At 46.5% G+C, this 17,437-nt stretch overlaps 2 protein-coding genes across 15 annotated transcripts in view; one reads left to right on the forward strand and one right to left on the reverse strand.

The window, feature by feature from the left end:
• HMG20A (high mobility group 20A) overlaps positions 1–17,437 on the forward strand; it is an 848,022-nt gene that overhangs the window by 526,266 nt on the left and 304,319 nt on the right. The window lies entirely within an intron of this gene.
• Positions 1–17,437, reverse strand: part of LINGO1 (leucine rich repeat and Ig domain containing 1) — a 632,098-nt gene that overhangs the window by 197,332 nt on the left and 417,329 nt on the right. For both annotated transcript variants that reach the window (XM_083399015.1, XM_083399016.1), the window contains exon 3: positions 11,417–11,502. The gene's annotated coding sequence lies outside the window, so the exon portion shown is untranslated. The remainder of the gene's footprint in view (positions 1–11,416; positions 11,503–17,437) is intronic.

Here is a 17,437-nt window from a genome sequence, read left to right on the forward strand (position 1 = left end):
CTCCATTTGATCTTTTCCTTCATTTCAGCAGTGGAGGGCATGTCTCCCATACAGACCAGGCTGCTTTAAAAGGAGTTCTTTCTCACCAGGGAATCTTGAGAATTCTAGTTCTGTGAGGGTGCTGGGCTTGGGAATGCTAACAGCTAACGCTCAGGATCCTTGCAAAATTACAACCTCTGTTCACTGGTATTTTCCCTCCGTGTAATTGCTTTATTTTGCACAATTGTAGCACCCAACAGACATGCATATCTCCTCCATCCACAGATATTTACAAATCAATTACCTTCCCTGTGTGCTCCCTTTCAATGTTAATGAAATTCCAGAGGGGCAGCTCTGTTAGTCTTTTGCAGCACAAACAACAAAGAGACTCCAGGAACCTTAAAGGCAAAGTTAAAGTGGCTAATGGTGCCTTACAAAGCCATTTCTGGCTGCAATCTTCAGGCCTACTCAGAAGCAAATCCCACCCAATTCATTAGCTGTTTTGCATATAGACTTCTGCTCCCAACTGACAAGTTATATGCACTCAGAAACAATGAAGGATACTTCGGGAATAAAAAAAAGGGAAGAGGCTCCTGTTTAGGACAGCAGTCATTACATGTCAATGAATGTGTAAATGATGTGTATTACAAACAGTGCTTTTTTTCTGGGGGGATGCAGGAGGACGCATACCCCTAAACATTTTGTGCATCTAAGTTTGGCCTCATTGAGGGACAGTATTTCAATATGAGTAGGAAAATGAAAGTACCCCTAAACTTTTTTTTTTTTTGAAAAAAAAGCACTGATCTTATACTCTCCAACTGCCCTGAATTTCCAGGATCACCAATTAAGCTGTCATGTTTTCCCCCTTTGCTAGGAGGAGTCCCAATTTAAGCTGCTCGTAAAGGAGCAATGGGCCTGCAGCTAACCTGCCGTCTTTTGCCTGGCCTGGCTGCAGTTTTGCCCAAGGCCCTTTCAGAGTAGCTTGGCTCCCCATCTTCTGCCCCTTTGCAGAGGGGAAGACCTGGGGGGGGGGCATGGGGGGCTGTGTCTGTGAGTGAAGGCATTTTCAAAGTCTGCCGCACCTGGCAGGAGAGGAGAGGGGAGAGAGCGCTTTCAAAATATGAGCCTACCCTGCCGAGAGCATGGAAATTTACACTTGCTTCCTCCCCCCCTCCAATTCCTCCCCATTCTGCTTTTTGGATCTTTGGTTAGCCAAGTTTGATTCCCTCCCAACTGTCTCTCTGCCCATGAAATGTCCCATTTTGGGGATATATACGAGCCCCCCCTGGCAGAAATACCACTGTGGAAATAAAACAAAACTGCATAGATTCATCTTATTCAGACACCTGAGAGAGTGGTCTCTGACACCATGAGAATCAGAGAGTCCTTGGCCAAAATGCAGAATCCAATATACTTTTATGCATAGTCTGCCACGCGAAATTTCTTTGACAACAGCCAGTGGATTCTGGCATCTCTAGGCAGGAGCACTGCTAGAGGGATGGACCTAGGCAGGAAGAGGAGTCAAGCTGCAAGCTCATCCTTTCTCTTGGGAAGACATAGCCAGTGGTCAGGGTAGGTTTGGGCCTTTTCACAGGGTATCCTGCCCCATGCCAGTCTCTCCTTCATGCCCAGTGGCTTGTTCTGAGCCATCCAACTCAGCCTTCAGCAAAAATTAAGTTTCACACACCCCTTAAAATGGCATGCCCTACTTCAGCAGTCTGTGGCGGCCTGTACCTGTGTCCATCTCAATATGCCCCATTTGGCTCAAAGTTCAGCCTCATCTGGTGCATAGCCATGCTGAGAATCCTGGCCTTTAAGGTTAATGACAGCAAGTTCCTAGTCCTCATGTAAGCAGCTTTAGTGAAGAAAGGAGAGCAGGTCCAGACTGAGCTGAGCCAGGAAGAGCAGTACTTATGGGCTTCTGTCCACCCCTCCAAAGCAAAGTGGTCAGTGAGGGAGGAGTAACTCAGAAAAGACACATGGAGAGCCCTGTCCGGCATTCTGTTTCTAATAGCCACCAGCAAAATAAACCAGCATTCAAGTGCAAACCCATGAAAGAAAAAGGAACGGAATCCTGACAAGACAGAAGTACTGTTTTTGGGGGACAGGTGGCGGGCAGGTGTGGGGGACTCCCTGGCCCTGAATGGGGTAACTGTGCCCCTGAAGGACCAGGTGCACAGCCTGGGAGTCATTTTGGACTCACAGCTGTCCATGGAGGCACAGGTCAATTCTGTATCCAGGGCAGCTGTCTACCAACTCCACCTGGTACGCAGGCTGAGACCCTACCTGCCCGCGGACTGTCTCGCCAGAGTGGTGCATGCTCTGGTTATCTCCCGCTTGGACTACTGCAATGCGCTCTACGTGGGGCTACCTTTGAAGGTGACTCGGAAACTACAACTAATCCAGAATGCGGTAGCTAGACTGGTGACTGGGGGCGGCCGCCGAGACCACATAACACCGGTCTTGAAAGACCTACATTGGCTCCCAGTACGTTTCCGAGCACAATTCAAAGTGTTGGTGCTGACCTTTAAAGCCCTAAACGGCCTCGGCCCAGTATACCTGAAGGAGCGTCTCCACCCCCATCGTTCTGCCCGGACACTGAGGTCCAGCTCCGAGGGCCTCCTGGCAGTTCCCTCATTGCGAGAAGCAAAGCTACAGGGAACCAGGCAGAGGGCCTTCTCGGTAGTGGCGCCCGCCCTGTGGAACGCCCTCCCAGCAGATGTCAAAGCGATAAATAACTACCTGACATTTAGGAAACATCTTAAGGCAGCCCTGTTCAGGGAAGTTTTTAATCTGTGATATTTTACTGTATTTTTTGTTTCTATGGAAGCCGCCCAGAGTGGCTGGGGAAACCCAGCCAGATGGGCGGGGTACAAATAATAAATTATTATTATTATTATTATTATAACAGTGGAAATATTGTCTCTAGGAAATCAGGCAGGTGACCCTCTCAAGACTTTGCAGCTCAGGATGGGAGCAATTTCCATTTCAACCTGTATTAATTGCAATTAGTGCTTTTTCCATTCTTCTGCAGTTCTGTTTCTGCCAAATGCTACACTGTTTGTCTCATTGCCCACTATTCAATGTACCTTAAGCTGCACAACTATTTATGTAACTTGCTTTCATTTCAATGTAAAAGAAACCTCAAAGCTAGTAAAAAAAACCCAAACCGCCATCATTAAGTACATATTGTTCATGGACTTCAAAACAACAAGAGCTATTGAACAAATACTGCTCCTATTTGCTTGACTGATTTCCATTTCTGACCACAAACATGCAGATTGCAACAATCCGCCTATAGATGGATCAGTCTGTTTCTGACCAACAGTATGTCAGTTTCACATGCATGCATTCATAATTCTATTCCATTCCATAACCATATACCAAAATGATGTTTTATACACATTTTGAGCCAATAATCATTTTGCAACGTTTCCAGAATGCAGAAAACTACATTTTGTTCCATGTATCATTCTGGGAGCTGCAACAAGTCAGTTTTCAAGTTTTACCAAGAATGAATTCCTCAAGCATCCCTTTCCACCAGCTCCCCTCACTGCCAGCCATGTCTGAGTTATGGGATGGGATGGCAAAAGGATGGCTTGACCTGGAATTGGCAAACACACACCGGCTGAATGACAATCCCAGGAACCCACTATCTGTTAATGTTCTGATGATGAAGTGCTAAGATGATTGGCGATCATTAGTCCTCTTCCCTATGGCGTCTGCACATCAAACACACTCCATCATGCTGATTATAGCTGCAGAATGTGTCGTGGGCATGAAAAATGATGGGAAGGATATATCCATGAGAACACCAGCAGATATAGAGGTGTTCCTCTATAAAGCTGTTCTGTGAGCGTCCTGGCTAAGTCCAACCCTATCACGATTGGCTCACTCGTCAGTAGAGTTACGTCATTTTCATTCAAAACAATCCCATCAGAGCACCATCTCCAACCATATTAGGACTACTGATGTAATCTCTTGAAAGAACCTACTGGCAGAGGCGTCTTTCCTATTGGGCTTACTGGCGCCTCGCGCCAGGGTGCTGGCCTCTCAGGGACACCCCAGAAAGTGGGGGAGCTGCGCGGCTTTGCCGGCCGACTCCCCTTTCTTTGCACCCGCCAGCTGCGCCTCGCAACCATATGGCTGGCTGGTGTGCTGCTTGCCTCCCAAGCCTCCGCAGGAGGAGAACGATCCCTGCAGCGGCTTAGGATGGAAGCTGCGCCCCAGCAACTACCGGTATATGGCTGGCTGGCCTGCAGCGCTCTCTCTCTCTCTCTCTCTTGCCTGCCCTGTGGGAAGAGGGGGGCGGGTGATTTGTGAGGGGGAAGCGGAGTGCGAGGAGGAAGGAAGGAAGGAAGGAAGGAAGGAAGGAAGGAAGGAAGGAAGAAAGAAAGAAGAAGAAGAAGAAGAAGAAGAAGAAGAAGAAGAAGAAGAAGAAGAGAGGGCCCCCCACTCGCCCCCCTTCTTCCTCTGGCTATGGAGCCTCCTAGCTGGATTGGCAGCCCTACTTGCAGGGTCCCCTTGCCCGTCCTGTTCAGCTACATTGAGCCTCAGCCATGAGTAACAGCAGCTGCTGCCCTGGTTTCTTTCTCTCCCTGGAATCGTGCCCTGTGTTTAATGTTACGGGCAACTCTAACCCGGGGAAGGGAAGCCTCCTTCCATCGCTCCTCCTCCTCCTCCTCCTCTTCTTCTTCTTCTTCTTCTTCTTCTTCTTCCTCTTCCTGGGGGGTGAGCTCCTTCTCCGCCCTCCCAACAGGGTCCCTAGGGGTTGTAAAGCAAGCCAGACCATTTAGCACCAACCCCATTCATTCCAGCAGCTGGCCATCACCCACTCACTCCAATCCCTGCGAAAACTATCATCACCATTACTACTACTCCCCCCCCCCATAGATATCAGGGTGGCTCACAGCCTGAAACTACGGTACTAAGCACATGCTAGAAACTAGAACAAAGGCAAACCAAACCAAGCCAGCAACCCTCCTTCTCCCTTATTTGTGAAACAAGGCTGTTAATTGCCTATCCAACTAAAAAAAAAGGCACTGAAGGTTTCTGAGATCAATGCAAGCTAAAAAGCATTGCAGGGGGTTGGGCTAGATGACCTGCAGGGTCCCTTCCAATTCTACGCTTTTCTGAAAAACACGCACGCACTGCAGTCCTCGCCCCAAGCAACTGTGTGTGAGACTTGCTCCCCAGAAAGTGTGCCTTATCTTGCTACCTCGTCAGCCCCCTCCCCCCAATCTATTCCTATTCCTTTCTCCCTAATCTCCAATATTATATTTTCCTCTGGCTGAGACTTAAAACAGCCCTAATTCCCAACTGTGTTTCTTGCTGCAGTCTTGCTACTGTCTACTCAGAAGTAAGGCCCTATTAGATTCAGCAGGGCTTACTCTCAGGTAAGCGCAGTTAGGGCTGCAGCCTTTGTGACCCAAGTTTTGGGTCCTTTTTAGGTTCAGGATGTCACTGCTTTACCCCCACCCCCACCCCCCACAATATTTGAAAATGTCAGCTTCGTACTTAAACACCAATTGGCAGGGAACTTCATTCTCTGTGCCTTTATTAATTTATTTAAAGAACAACAAACGGGTGATTGCTTAAACTTTTGATATGTGGTGATTTGAATCATGAGGATGAATTAGAAGAACTGCTGAGTCTTGAATGAGTCTTGCTTTGGAATGGAGGACTTCATTAGATTTTCTTCTGCCTTTTCATTTTATTTCATTTGTTCTAAGGGGTTGTTAGATATAATGTGTAAGCGTGGTGTCAGCTCCCTAAAAAAAAGGTCAACAACTTCTTTTGGGTCCCCCCCCCTTAAAAAAGGTCGACAACTCTGGGAAACGGGGGGAAACGGGGGGCCGTAGGGATCTTTGCACCACAGCACCAGATATGCTTAAGACGGCCCTGCCTACTGGTCTGTACTTTTCTCTTTTATAGCCATACTGGAGAATGACTAGTTCTACATGCAATTAATGTGGCAAGTTGTACACATTCCCTCTTCATTTTGGGAATGAAGAATATTGCAGAAAGGGAGCAATTTCCATTCCAACCTGTATTAATCCTAATTGGTGCTGTTTCCATTCTGTTGCCATTCAGTTTCTGCCAGATGCTACACCCTTTGTCTCACTGTCTGCTATTTAACGTAAGTTACATTAAGTTATGCAATAACTATGCTCTTGTCACTTGCAAAAATGCCACCATGTATTTCGTCTATATTCTTTCCCCGAAATTCCAAATGTTTTTTCTCTCACCTAAGGCATTCCAGAATCACTCTGGGTTGGGCTTAAGTGAAATTTAGTGGAGGCTAAGGCATTCAAGGGGACGTGGGTGGCGCCATGGGTTAAATCACAGAGCCTAGGACTTGCTGGTCAGAAGGCCGGCAGTTCGAATCCCCGTGATGGGGTGAGCTCCCATTGCTCAGTCCCTGCTCCTGCCAACCTAGCAGTTCGAAAGCACTCAAAGTGCGAGTAGATAAATAGGGAAGGTAAACAGCGTTTCCGTGTGCTGCTCTGGTTTGCCAGAAGCGGCTTAGTCATGCTGGCCACATGACCCGGAAGCTATACACCGGCTCCCTTGGCCAATAAAGCGAGATGAGCGCCGCAACCCAGAGTCAGACACGACTGGACCTAATGCTCCCTTTACCTTTAAGGCATTCAAGAGACCTCCCCTCTGCCTGGTTTTGTGGTTTCCACTCTTTGACTATTGAGCATGCTCAGTTTTGGGAGAAGGGTGTTAAAATATTTTCTTTGAAGGATTGGTCAGAAAGCCCCCATTAGTGTGATTATTAGTATAGTACCTATGATTGAAGAAAACGTTGAATTTGTTGTTTCTGAATGAAGCTCTCTGGGTGAATTTGGGCCAGTCATAATTGCTCAGCTGAACCAACCTGAAATGGGCAGAGGGAGGGGATCATGTGGTCACCTGTGAAGTGGGGAGAATGGGTTCACCAAAGTGTGTACCTAATCATGGCTTTGTCTATCACTGCTTCTGCTAGAGCTGGGAGGAGGGATTTTTTTCAGCAGACAGCTGCATTCCTTTATGGGCATCTTTCTGGGGAGTATATGGTGCTGGTGGGTGGCAAAAGTGCATGGAACAAGAAAGTAAATTTCTCAGTAGGCCTCTTGACACGCACTCCCTCCCTCCCCCCATTCAGATATGCAAGTAGAGTTCAGGTTTATCGGAGTTCAAGGATGCCCTGTAGCCAGGTAGAAACACCCAAGGAAAGTGCAAAGCAGGGTCAGGAAGGGGTGTGGCCTGGGGAAGAAGAGGTGTGGCTTCAGGTGGGGTTGGTTGGGGGAGACTCCTGAGGGCCAAATAGAGAGGCTTAGAGGGCCACGTTTGGCTGCTGGGCCTGAGGTTTCCCAACCACATATTTTTATTTATGAAATGTGTATACTGCCCTTTATCTGCAGATCTCAGGGCGGTTCACAACATATGTTACAGGAAACTCTGTTCCACCACAGAGATGGACTGAGCAGCCTCATTCTGTCCCATTTCAGTTTCAGGTACAGTCAATCAGGGCTGTCTTTAGCATATGCACCACCAGGGTGCAAAGATCCACCCAGCACCCCCCAAATTTAGTTTAGCCGTCCCCAGAATTTTTGCTGGGGGGGGGGGGCAACTCAAAGTTGTTGAGCTTTTTGGGGGGAGGGGAAAAGCCAAGGTTGTTGAGCTTTCTTGGGAAGGGGGAAAGAAAATCGCTCACCTGTAACAATGACGCAATGGAAATAACTGCTTTTGTTTCCTGACTCGTTTGGAATATTTGACACTGCGGAGTAACAGAGCGATGGAGGACTTTCGCTCCATTGCTTTTCACTGCCACTGATCAAGAGGGACCAGTATACAGTAGGTATACATTTGGCATCCCCCAGAATACATTTGGCGCCCGCTGGAATTCAGCGCACAGGTGCACCGCACCCCTTGCACCCCCGGGTACAGACGGCCCTGCAGTCAATCCTACATCAACTCCATCCCACGTTGGTGAAGAATTTTAACAATACATGCTGTGTGCACTTTTAATGAAAAATATTAATTTATCAGTAATTTTCAGCCCATTTGTTCACAGTTCATACCAATTTTTTAAACAACAACACATATTTTGGGGTGTCATTTCTGTGCCCCAAAACTGCACAACAAAATCCGGAGATGGGTGTAGCCCAAATGTGAGATGCGTTCTGATCCACGAACCAGTTTGGGACCAAATTTCTCCTCCATCATTACCCTGATGCCAGTGGTTCTCCACTCAGCCCTATCCAAACAGATAGAATGTGCACTGCAAATCATAAAGTAGCCTGCCCGTTATACTTGCACACGAGGCATATTAAGCCTGCCTAGCCTGTAGGAAGGGAGAACATGGCGCAAGGACTAAAATACGTCACGTGTGAGAGTTGTTTCTGCTGGTTCATCCTTCAAAGTCCCCATACTGCTTTCTTCTTCTTCACTGCAGTAGGAACAGAACTAGGACATTGCCTTTCCTCTGACCCTAGGACAGAATCAATGATACCTTTTGGAATGAGATTTGGTGCAGGACATTCCTAGAGGCTCCCACTGGGAACACTAATAACTACATTTCTCTGCTTCTAACATAGCCAGAGATCACAGCACCTTTTGCTAACATAAACCAGATGAGTCGTGCTCCAGTATGACTTCCCAGCCTTAGCCCCCAACTTGCTGTGGAGGTGATGCTTGAATCATCCTGATGTTTTTCATTAAGGAACTAAATTTTGTTCTGCATTGAAAGATCCCTTTGTTCCCTCCAGAGAGCTGTCATGCTGAGAAATTGCCTAAGCCCAGTCAGCTCTGATGTTTGCTGTCTCACACACCACCTGCATCAAGCTGACAGTTCACAGATTTTAGTCTAGGATTTGGTATGTACTGTACAAACCACAACCTGCTCTTGTCTCCTTTGACTGTCCTGGGAAGAGAGAGGCTGGAAGAAGAAAAGAGAGGCTGGGAGCAAAAAATGTGTGTGTGTGTGTGTGTGACTGTAACAGAGACATCTTGCACAGCTCAGCAGTGAGAGGGCTCACTTTGTTGTTCCTGTTGAGAAAGGAAGCCTCCGACTCCCATTGCCCCCTGCAGAAAGGCACAAGGAGACGCCAAGCCACACTCAATTGGCAGAGGAGAGAGGAATACACACAAGGTCTATCCTTCACCCGCTTAACACCGCCTTTGCTGAAAAGGCAACATACATAAACAGAGCCAACCAAGGTCCACTGCAAATTTTCATTGGAAAGCTCCAGCAAACATTATCTACCGGTACTTCCATTACAATAATCACAAGATGAGAGCCTGTGGCCTCCCAGAAGTTGCTGGGCTATGTGGATGCAAGTGATGGGGACTAAAGCAACACCTGGAGCGCCACAGGTCCCCCCCCCCAAAAAAAAACCTTAGATTGAATCTCTGATTCCTGCCCTCAATCATTGCAGGGTTGAAAATGAAACATTCTGGTCCAATAGATGGTACATTTCTGACCCCAGGTGGGGTGATAACATTCCTAATGTCCATCAAATTAAAATCTCCACTAAAATTTCCCTGCAGGCAAAGACATAGCACACTGAAAAGTTGTTGCCTCAACATCCCTCTAGTGAGCTAGTTTTCTACATGTTTTCAGTACAGGGAAGCATTTGACAATGGACTTCCCTGTCTTTGCTTGAAAACAGCATCTCCTCCCATTGGGTCCCCAGACATTGCTAAACTACAACCCACATCACCCGCAACCAGCCCTGCCAATGGCATGGGACGGGGGGAGTTGTAGTCCTCCAGCACCTGGGGGAATCTGCTCCAGAATGCTGCATACTAGTCAACTACCATTGCATTCTGCCGCAAATTTGGACCACAACCATGTTATGTAGAATGAAGTAGCAGAATGCTGGACTGTGGTCATATTTTGAATGCACTTACCCAGAAAGAACTCCCCCGTACAGTGGTACCTCAAGTTAAAAACACCTTAGGTTACAAACGCTTCAGGTTACAAACTCCACTAACCTGGAAGAGTTACCTTGAGTTGAGAACTTTGCCCCAAGATGAGAAGGGAAATCGTGTGCCGGCGGTGCAGCGACAGCAAGAGGCCCCATTAGCGAAAGCATGCCTCTAGTTTAGAACAGGTTCAGGTTAAGAATGGACCTCTGGAACGAATTAAGTTCGTAACTACAGGGACCACTGTATATGGCAAAATAACACATCAGAGTGGGGGGGGGGAGGTTCAGTATAATCATCTGCCAGATGTGTTTGTTTACCACATTCAGAGACTTTTTTGTGGGGAACATTCAATAATATGACCAGACAAACAGCCCTGTGGTACAGTTTAAAAGTATGTATGTATGTATGTATGTATGTATGTATGTATGTATTTATTTTTTTATTTATTTTATTTATTATTTTTATTATTATTATTTATTGAAATTATATACTGCCCTATACTTGGAGGTCTCAGGGTGGTTCACAGAATAAAATCGGAATATAAAACCACAAAATACATAATCAAAATAAAAACAACAACAACACAACAAAATGTCTTTTAAAGTGCACTTCACTCCCCTTTTCCATTTCTCAGACATTGAGAAACCACCCCTAGTCAAAGTCTTGCATAACCAGGTGCAGGTGGGTGGGAACCAGAAGTGATATTTGTTTGAAAAGGCTTGTGAGCTTGGTTCTCGTACCGATCACCTATTCCTGGTCAGAGGTACAGAGGCCTATGGTCAGAGGTACATCTGCTCAGAGAGCCTCAAAACTGGTGGTGTTCTTTTGCAGCTGTATTCTGCAACAAGTCATAGACGTAATGGCCATGAATTTATGGTCCATCCCCTGGACCATCCACACATCATTCTGATTTATTAGTTGTTATGCAATACTTCTACAATGTTGTTGAGTTATTGCTGTTTGAAGGGTCACTTTTGCAATATAACACAATAAAAATGGGACAACACACACCCCAGACTAGAACATTTGGGGCATGAAAAGTTATAGAAAGTTCTGGCATATATATGCTCTGATTGGAAATGAAGCAGGAAGACCACCCTGAATCCACTGTACTGAAAGTGGGACCACACATAATTGCCTCAATACCATCGTGAGCACATATGATCCTGAACACACAACAGAAAGGATGCCCACTTCAGCCACTGTTTTGCACCTGGCTCTGTCTAGTAGATCCCAGGATCCAGTAAAAACCAAAGTAAATGACCCAAGCCTGGATTAGGGGTAGCCGACGTGAAGTCCATCAGGTACTGGTGAAATGCAGCTCTCACCACCCCCGGCTCAATGGCCAAGGCTGAGGGGAGATGGAGTCCACCTGGCAGGCACCACATTTGCCTAGAACAGATACAATGCCATCGCTTTGATTAATGCAGACAAGTCCACACCATGAATGAAGTAACATACAGTGGAGCTTTCCATGTTTCATCTAGTCTCATGTGCTAAGAGAAGAACCCCCACTTACCCAAGGAAGATCGTGTCAGGATGCAAGCTGATTGGCTTCTAGGGGTGCAGTGGGTGTGATCCTCTCCTTTGCTTTCCAATCATGTGCTGAGGAGAAAATGTCATCACAATTAGAATTTTAAGAGATTACAGCTGCAATGAAGTAGACAAGGGAGGTAGCAGCAATTTTAATGCAAGCGTTCTCGAAGATGGCATTTCTCCACCCAAACAAAATAAAACTGCAAGTCTTCTTGGATCACTCTTGAGTTGGAAAGCTGTGATTAAAGCTGCATGGAATGAAAGCAATTGAAGCAAAGTCAATAGCAGGATCATTGGTGGAAAGAGGCTGAGAAAATTGCAATGCAGTGGAATGATTAGCAGAGAAATCCTAACCCTCAGATTCACTGGATGGAGGTTGTTAGGATGGAACAGCACCTTGTTGTACTCCTGTATTGAGAGCCCCAAAATATATACCACTTGTGTTGTTTCTGCTGGCAATAGCCCCCAAAACAGAACACTATGTGTCAGAGGAAATATTGGATCTGCTGAATCCATAGTCCCCTCCAGAATGGGGCCCATTAACTTCACCAGGCTTGAGTTGACACACTGAAATCCCCACCAGCATGTTGACCAGCAGAAGTGACATCTCACCCAGCACTTCACTTTTTCATTGTTCTGTAAATTCTTTTATGCAGAGATTGTTTCTTTATAATTTCAGTGGGTACATGGCTGAGCTTACCTTCTCACCATGAGGTGGCTCACAGCTGTGTGTTCTTTCCATTAAACATGTCTCCCCCACTTCCTGATTTTAAAAAAGCTCCAAGAGAGGAGTTGCATTGGGGCATCTTCCCGTGGACTTTGACAGGGGCCATGAAGGTTGTCTACCAAGTGCCTGAGATCAGTGTGTTTGCTGATCAGGAGTGCAGCTGACAGGACCATAATGGGCTTCCCACACTTGAAAGCCCATCTGAAGAATTCCAAGAAGTGAGGGCACTTGGGAAGGCTGCATCAGATGATTTGTAGAATGGAAGGAAGGACATTCACAAAATCCTTTCACCACCTTAAAGATAAGGTAAGCACAACAGAAGCCCTGAACCCGTAAGAATGCTTCTCAGATTCGGTCTCTATTTGTGTGTTAATTGATGGGCAATGGTGGTGGTGGTGGGGAACCATGGAAGGAATTTTCAGCATAAAAATATCCATATATTTTTATATGGATATTTTTATAAATGCATAGATTGCATTTATTTTAGGAATGTTTAATGAATGCACATGTAGGCACAGATGACAACATTCCAATAAACAAGAGGAACTAAAAGATTAAGTAAACTCTGTTTCTTCTTATTTCATACCAACAGTATATATTTGTATACAGTGGACGCTCAGGTTGCAAACATGATCCGTGTGGGAAGCACGTTCATAACCCGCAGCGTTCGCAACCCTCTGCACATGCATGGGTCCTGATTCAGCGCTTCTGCACATGTGCAAGTACCGAAACCTGGAATTAAGCTGTTCTGGTACTTCCAGGTTCGGCGCAGTGCACAACCCGAAATTGCGCAACGTGAAGCGTCTGTAACCCAAAGTATGACTGTACATGCAAAAGGATCAAATGCTAGCTTCTCTGGAAATAACTGGGAAAATCCCTTGCTTGAATCCCTGGAGATGTGCTGCCAGCCAGTGTGGGCAAGGGCCAGCCAGCTCAATGAAGCAATGGGTCAGTATAAGGGTCTTCCCTATAGTGCAGGAGTGGGGAAGCCAGAAGTTGTTCGTCTCCAACTGCCATCAGCCTCAGGCAGCATGAGTAATGGCCAGGGAGCCATTACTCTACGATTCCACGATTCTGTTGCTGCCTGCACCAGAAACTCCTGGTGCAATGTTCATCACTTATTATGCCCAGTGAGTCCTGGAGTGAGTCTCCATCCCTGCTATGGTGCAGAGAAACCTGTCCAATGGGGAGAAATTCAGCAACAGCTATAAAGGCTTCTTTGATATCCATACTATACTTCTTATGTAATTTATTTTTTATATATTTCATATATTTATTTATTTTATTATTAATTTATATGCCATCTTTCTTCATTCAACAAAAGGCAGTGTGCATGAGGATTCCCTGGAGATTATGCACACAGCTATTCACCAGAACCTGACCTTCTTAGCCTTAGTAAGGCGGTAAGATGCCTCCAGATTGCAGCCTGGTCTGAACAATTGCTCCTTATAACAGAGATATGATGGAGGCTTTTGCTCCTGGCTTTGTAGCCTGAAAATTGAGCAACTGGGAGGAGGGGCAAAGACTTCATAAGCTTTTTAAAAAATTATTCCACTGTATTTGAAAGAACACAAGAGAACCACCATTGCAAGTGTACTTACCAATGTCAACCAAAGCCTTTATATAATCAAATATGTATTGAAAGTGAAGAAGAAGAAGAGGGAGAGGGAGGGTATAAATGGAAACACAGCTTGAATGAACCTTCTTGGCACCAAGAGAATACGCCAACTCCAGTTCCCAGGCAGATGGCATCAGCTTGGAGACTTTATACACAGTTGACAAAAAGTTCCAGACCTAGCAATGAGCAATTCCATTGGCTTATTTCAATTTCTGACTAAGGGTCTAATATTTCAAAATACGGCCCAGAAAGACAAAGAAAGAGAACTCAGGCTTAGTGAGTTTCTTTCATTTTATCTGATTTTTTATTGAAAGTTTTCAACATACAATATAATAAAAATATGATACTAACAATCAATGGGGTTTTTTCTTTGCCATATTGGGTTCTGAGGATATGACCAAGAGGTCAGCAGCAGTAGATTCTCTTCTGCCTCTGCTTCTCTCTCATGTCTCTCTTGTCCCTCAGGGCAGAGATGTATCCTCTCATTTTTTTGTAAAGTGCCATGGAGTGTTGGCTGGTGCCCATTTGGACTGGTAGGGTGGGAGGCAGGGAGTCCAACGGGGTGGGGCCAGAGCCAATGACAGGCAGAGCCAACTACTTCTGCTTTTGTCCCCCTACTCCCTGTTGAATTCCACAAGGTAATACTGAGACTAAGGGAGAAGGAGCTAACAGTCATTGGGAGGCTTTTAAGCAGAGGCTGGATGGCCGTCTGTCATGGAGACTTTAGCTGAGATTCCTGGATTGCAGGGGGTTGGACTAGATGACTCTTGGGGTCATTCCCAACTCTACGATTCCACGATTCTATTGCTGCCTGCACCAGAAACTCCTGGTGCAATGTTCATCACTTATTATGCCCTCAGTCCAATCCATGAATTACATCTTTAGAAGGCTGAGAACTGCAATGTAAAAGAGAAGAAAACAAACCTTGCCAGCCCATCCCAGGCATGGGAAAGTGTTCCAAAACAATGAATCATCCTCAGTCCTTCCTTCCTTCCTTGAATTTGTCAAGAGACGTCAGTGCCATGCTGATCTCAGCTTCTGTTCTGCCTCTCTCCACTCTTCTGGATGAAATTGCTCTTTAGTCCCCAATACTCTTCTTCCCTGGGAAGGCCCTGATGAGGCATCATTAAGTCACCTCTTCACCTTCTTATCCGGTAAACTAAAAAGACGGAGATGAATTCTCTCTCCTGCAGCAAGCAGGGTTCTCCAGCCCTCTAATCATTCTCTACATAGCAATCCCCATTCAACAATCACAGCAGACTTCACAAACCATTAATGAATGAAATCTCATGGCACAGACATAAACACCAAGTGAGCACATCGCCAAGTGAGCACATCGCCACCAAAGCCATGGCTCAATCTGGAGAAGATCTTATCTAGAGCAGAGCTGAAACCCCCACCCAGCCCCAATGCATCTGCAAGCACACACACACACACACACACACACACAAATTTGGTGCATCTTTGCATGACACAAAGTCGGGTTGGCATTGGGGCAGGTGAGGACCCTTCGGGCTCATGCCCCAGCCCCAGCTCAGCTGGTTCTGGAGGCAGGGAATCCTGTGCAGGCTGGGATTCCTCAGGTTCAGCATCCGAATCCGAATCCCAGGCCATCACAGCTATGCTGGCTGTGGCTAATAGGAGGTGTAGTCCAGAAACATCTGGAGGGCCACAGCTTGTACACCCCTGGCATGGGGGATGGAGGCACTTTCCTGACCTCCCATCAGGTGAGTCACTGCTGCTTATGGGGAGGAGGAGGAGGAGGGGCATGTTGGCAGAGAGGGCAGTATCATGCAAACATGGCATCAGGAGCCCTGCTGGAACCCTGAAGAAGGAGCCCTTCTTCCTTTCTTTTACTTGAAAATATCCCAAGTAAAAGCAGGGGGGTATTGCCTTCACTCTGGATGCATCATGGAATTGTCATGAAGTCAAGTGAGAGCAAGGGCAGTAAACTAAGTGTCATGAAACCAAGTCAGAGAGATGGCAATGCATTGTGCCTTCACTCTGGACAGGGGTGTAGCTAGCTGCTCTGGCATCCGGAGCGGCAGGGGTGGGGCGATCCTCCCACAGGGGTGCCGCGGCAATCTGGGCACAGGGCACTGCAGCGATCCACCCCAGGGGGTGGCGCGGTGAGCTGCCCATGGAGTCTGCCTGGCAGACACAAGCCCCATGCTGCCGTTTCGGGCAGTGCGGGGCCCCAAGCAACCACGTTACTCCCAGGAGAGACGCGTGGCTCAGGCACGCTGCAGGCCAGGCCCCCATGGTGTTCCATTTTGTCACATCCCTCAAGGATGACACCTGAGGTGGGCCGCCCCCCCCCTTTCCTACGCCCCTGGCTCTGGAGCCTTTCAAGGAAAGAAAGAAAGAAAGAAAGAAAGAAAGAAAGAAAGAAAGAAAGGTCTTCTCTACCAGGCAACAGGACTTCTAGAAGTGGAACTGCTGCTGCCTGCACCATAAAGCAAGTATGGGTGGCAACAGAGAGAACGGGAGTCAATTTCATGAAACTTTTTGCTCTCCCCAAAGCTTTCACTTGGGGATTAGAAAGTTCCATGAAGAAATTTCAGGTCATCTATGGTCTTCTCAGGACTTAATTCTGGAACCTGTTTTCAGTGCTTAGCCCTGGAATAGGCGGAGCTATGTGGAAGAAGAAGAAGAGTTTGGATTTGATATCCCGCTTTATCACTACCCAAAGGAGTCTCAAAGCGGCTAACATTCTCCTTTTCCCTTCCTCCCCCACAACAAACCCTCTGTGAGGTGAGTAAGGCTGAGAGACTTCAGAGAAGTGTGACTAGCCCAAGGTCACCCAGCAGCTGCATGTGGAGGAGCGGAGACGTGAACCTGGTTCCCCAGATTACGAGTCTACTGCTCTTAACCACTACACCACACTGGGTCTCAGTGTATCTGAGCATCAATGCAGCACCTTTCTATTGCTGCTGAAGATCCAAAGCCCGCCTGGAAACATGATAAGGTGGGAAGGATCACTGGTACTTCTTTAAACAAATTCTTCATTCATCGAAGCAGAAATAATTGAATTAACATTATGGGGAAAACAAACCAAACACATGGCTTTCCTTGTCATTCTTTCACCATCATGAAATGGCGCTGTGTGTGTGAGAGAGAGAGAGAGAGGGGGGGGGAGAGAGAGGGGGGGGGAGAGAGAGAGAGAGAGAGAGAGAGAGCGAGCTCTCAGCCAGCATGCAACATTATGATGCTGTGACATCTTGATTATATAGCAATGCTGTGTTGCATTAAGGCACACACCCCACCATCTAGTCTTGGTGTTACAAAAATGTAATTTTTAGCACAAAGATGACTAAAGCACCAGTTCTGTGCTGTTATTTTCAAAGCCTTCCACAGCCCTGTCTTCACCCTATCTCTTTGTCCTTAATACCCCAGAATATCCTGAGCCAGCCAGTCAAAATGCCCTGTGCTATCATAGTAGGAAAATAAGGAGGGGACGTGATAGAGGTGCAAAAGATTATACATTGAGGAGAGAGAGAAAGTCTCTTTCTCATGATATTCAAACCCAGGAAAATTCAATGATGTTGAAATTTGGAAAATTCAGGACAGACAGACAAAAGATAATTATTCACACAGTGTATAGTTAAACTATGGAGACAGCGCCCACAAAAAGCCACAATGGCCACCAACTCAGATGG

The sequence above is a fragment of the Podarcis tiliguerta genome (assembly GCF_965153285.1).
Source record: "Podarcis tiliguerta genome assembly, chromosome: 9".
Classification (NCBI taxonomy): Eukaryota; Metazoa; Chordata; class Lepidosauria; order Squamata; family Lacertidae; genus Podarcis; species Podarcis tiliguerta.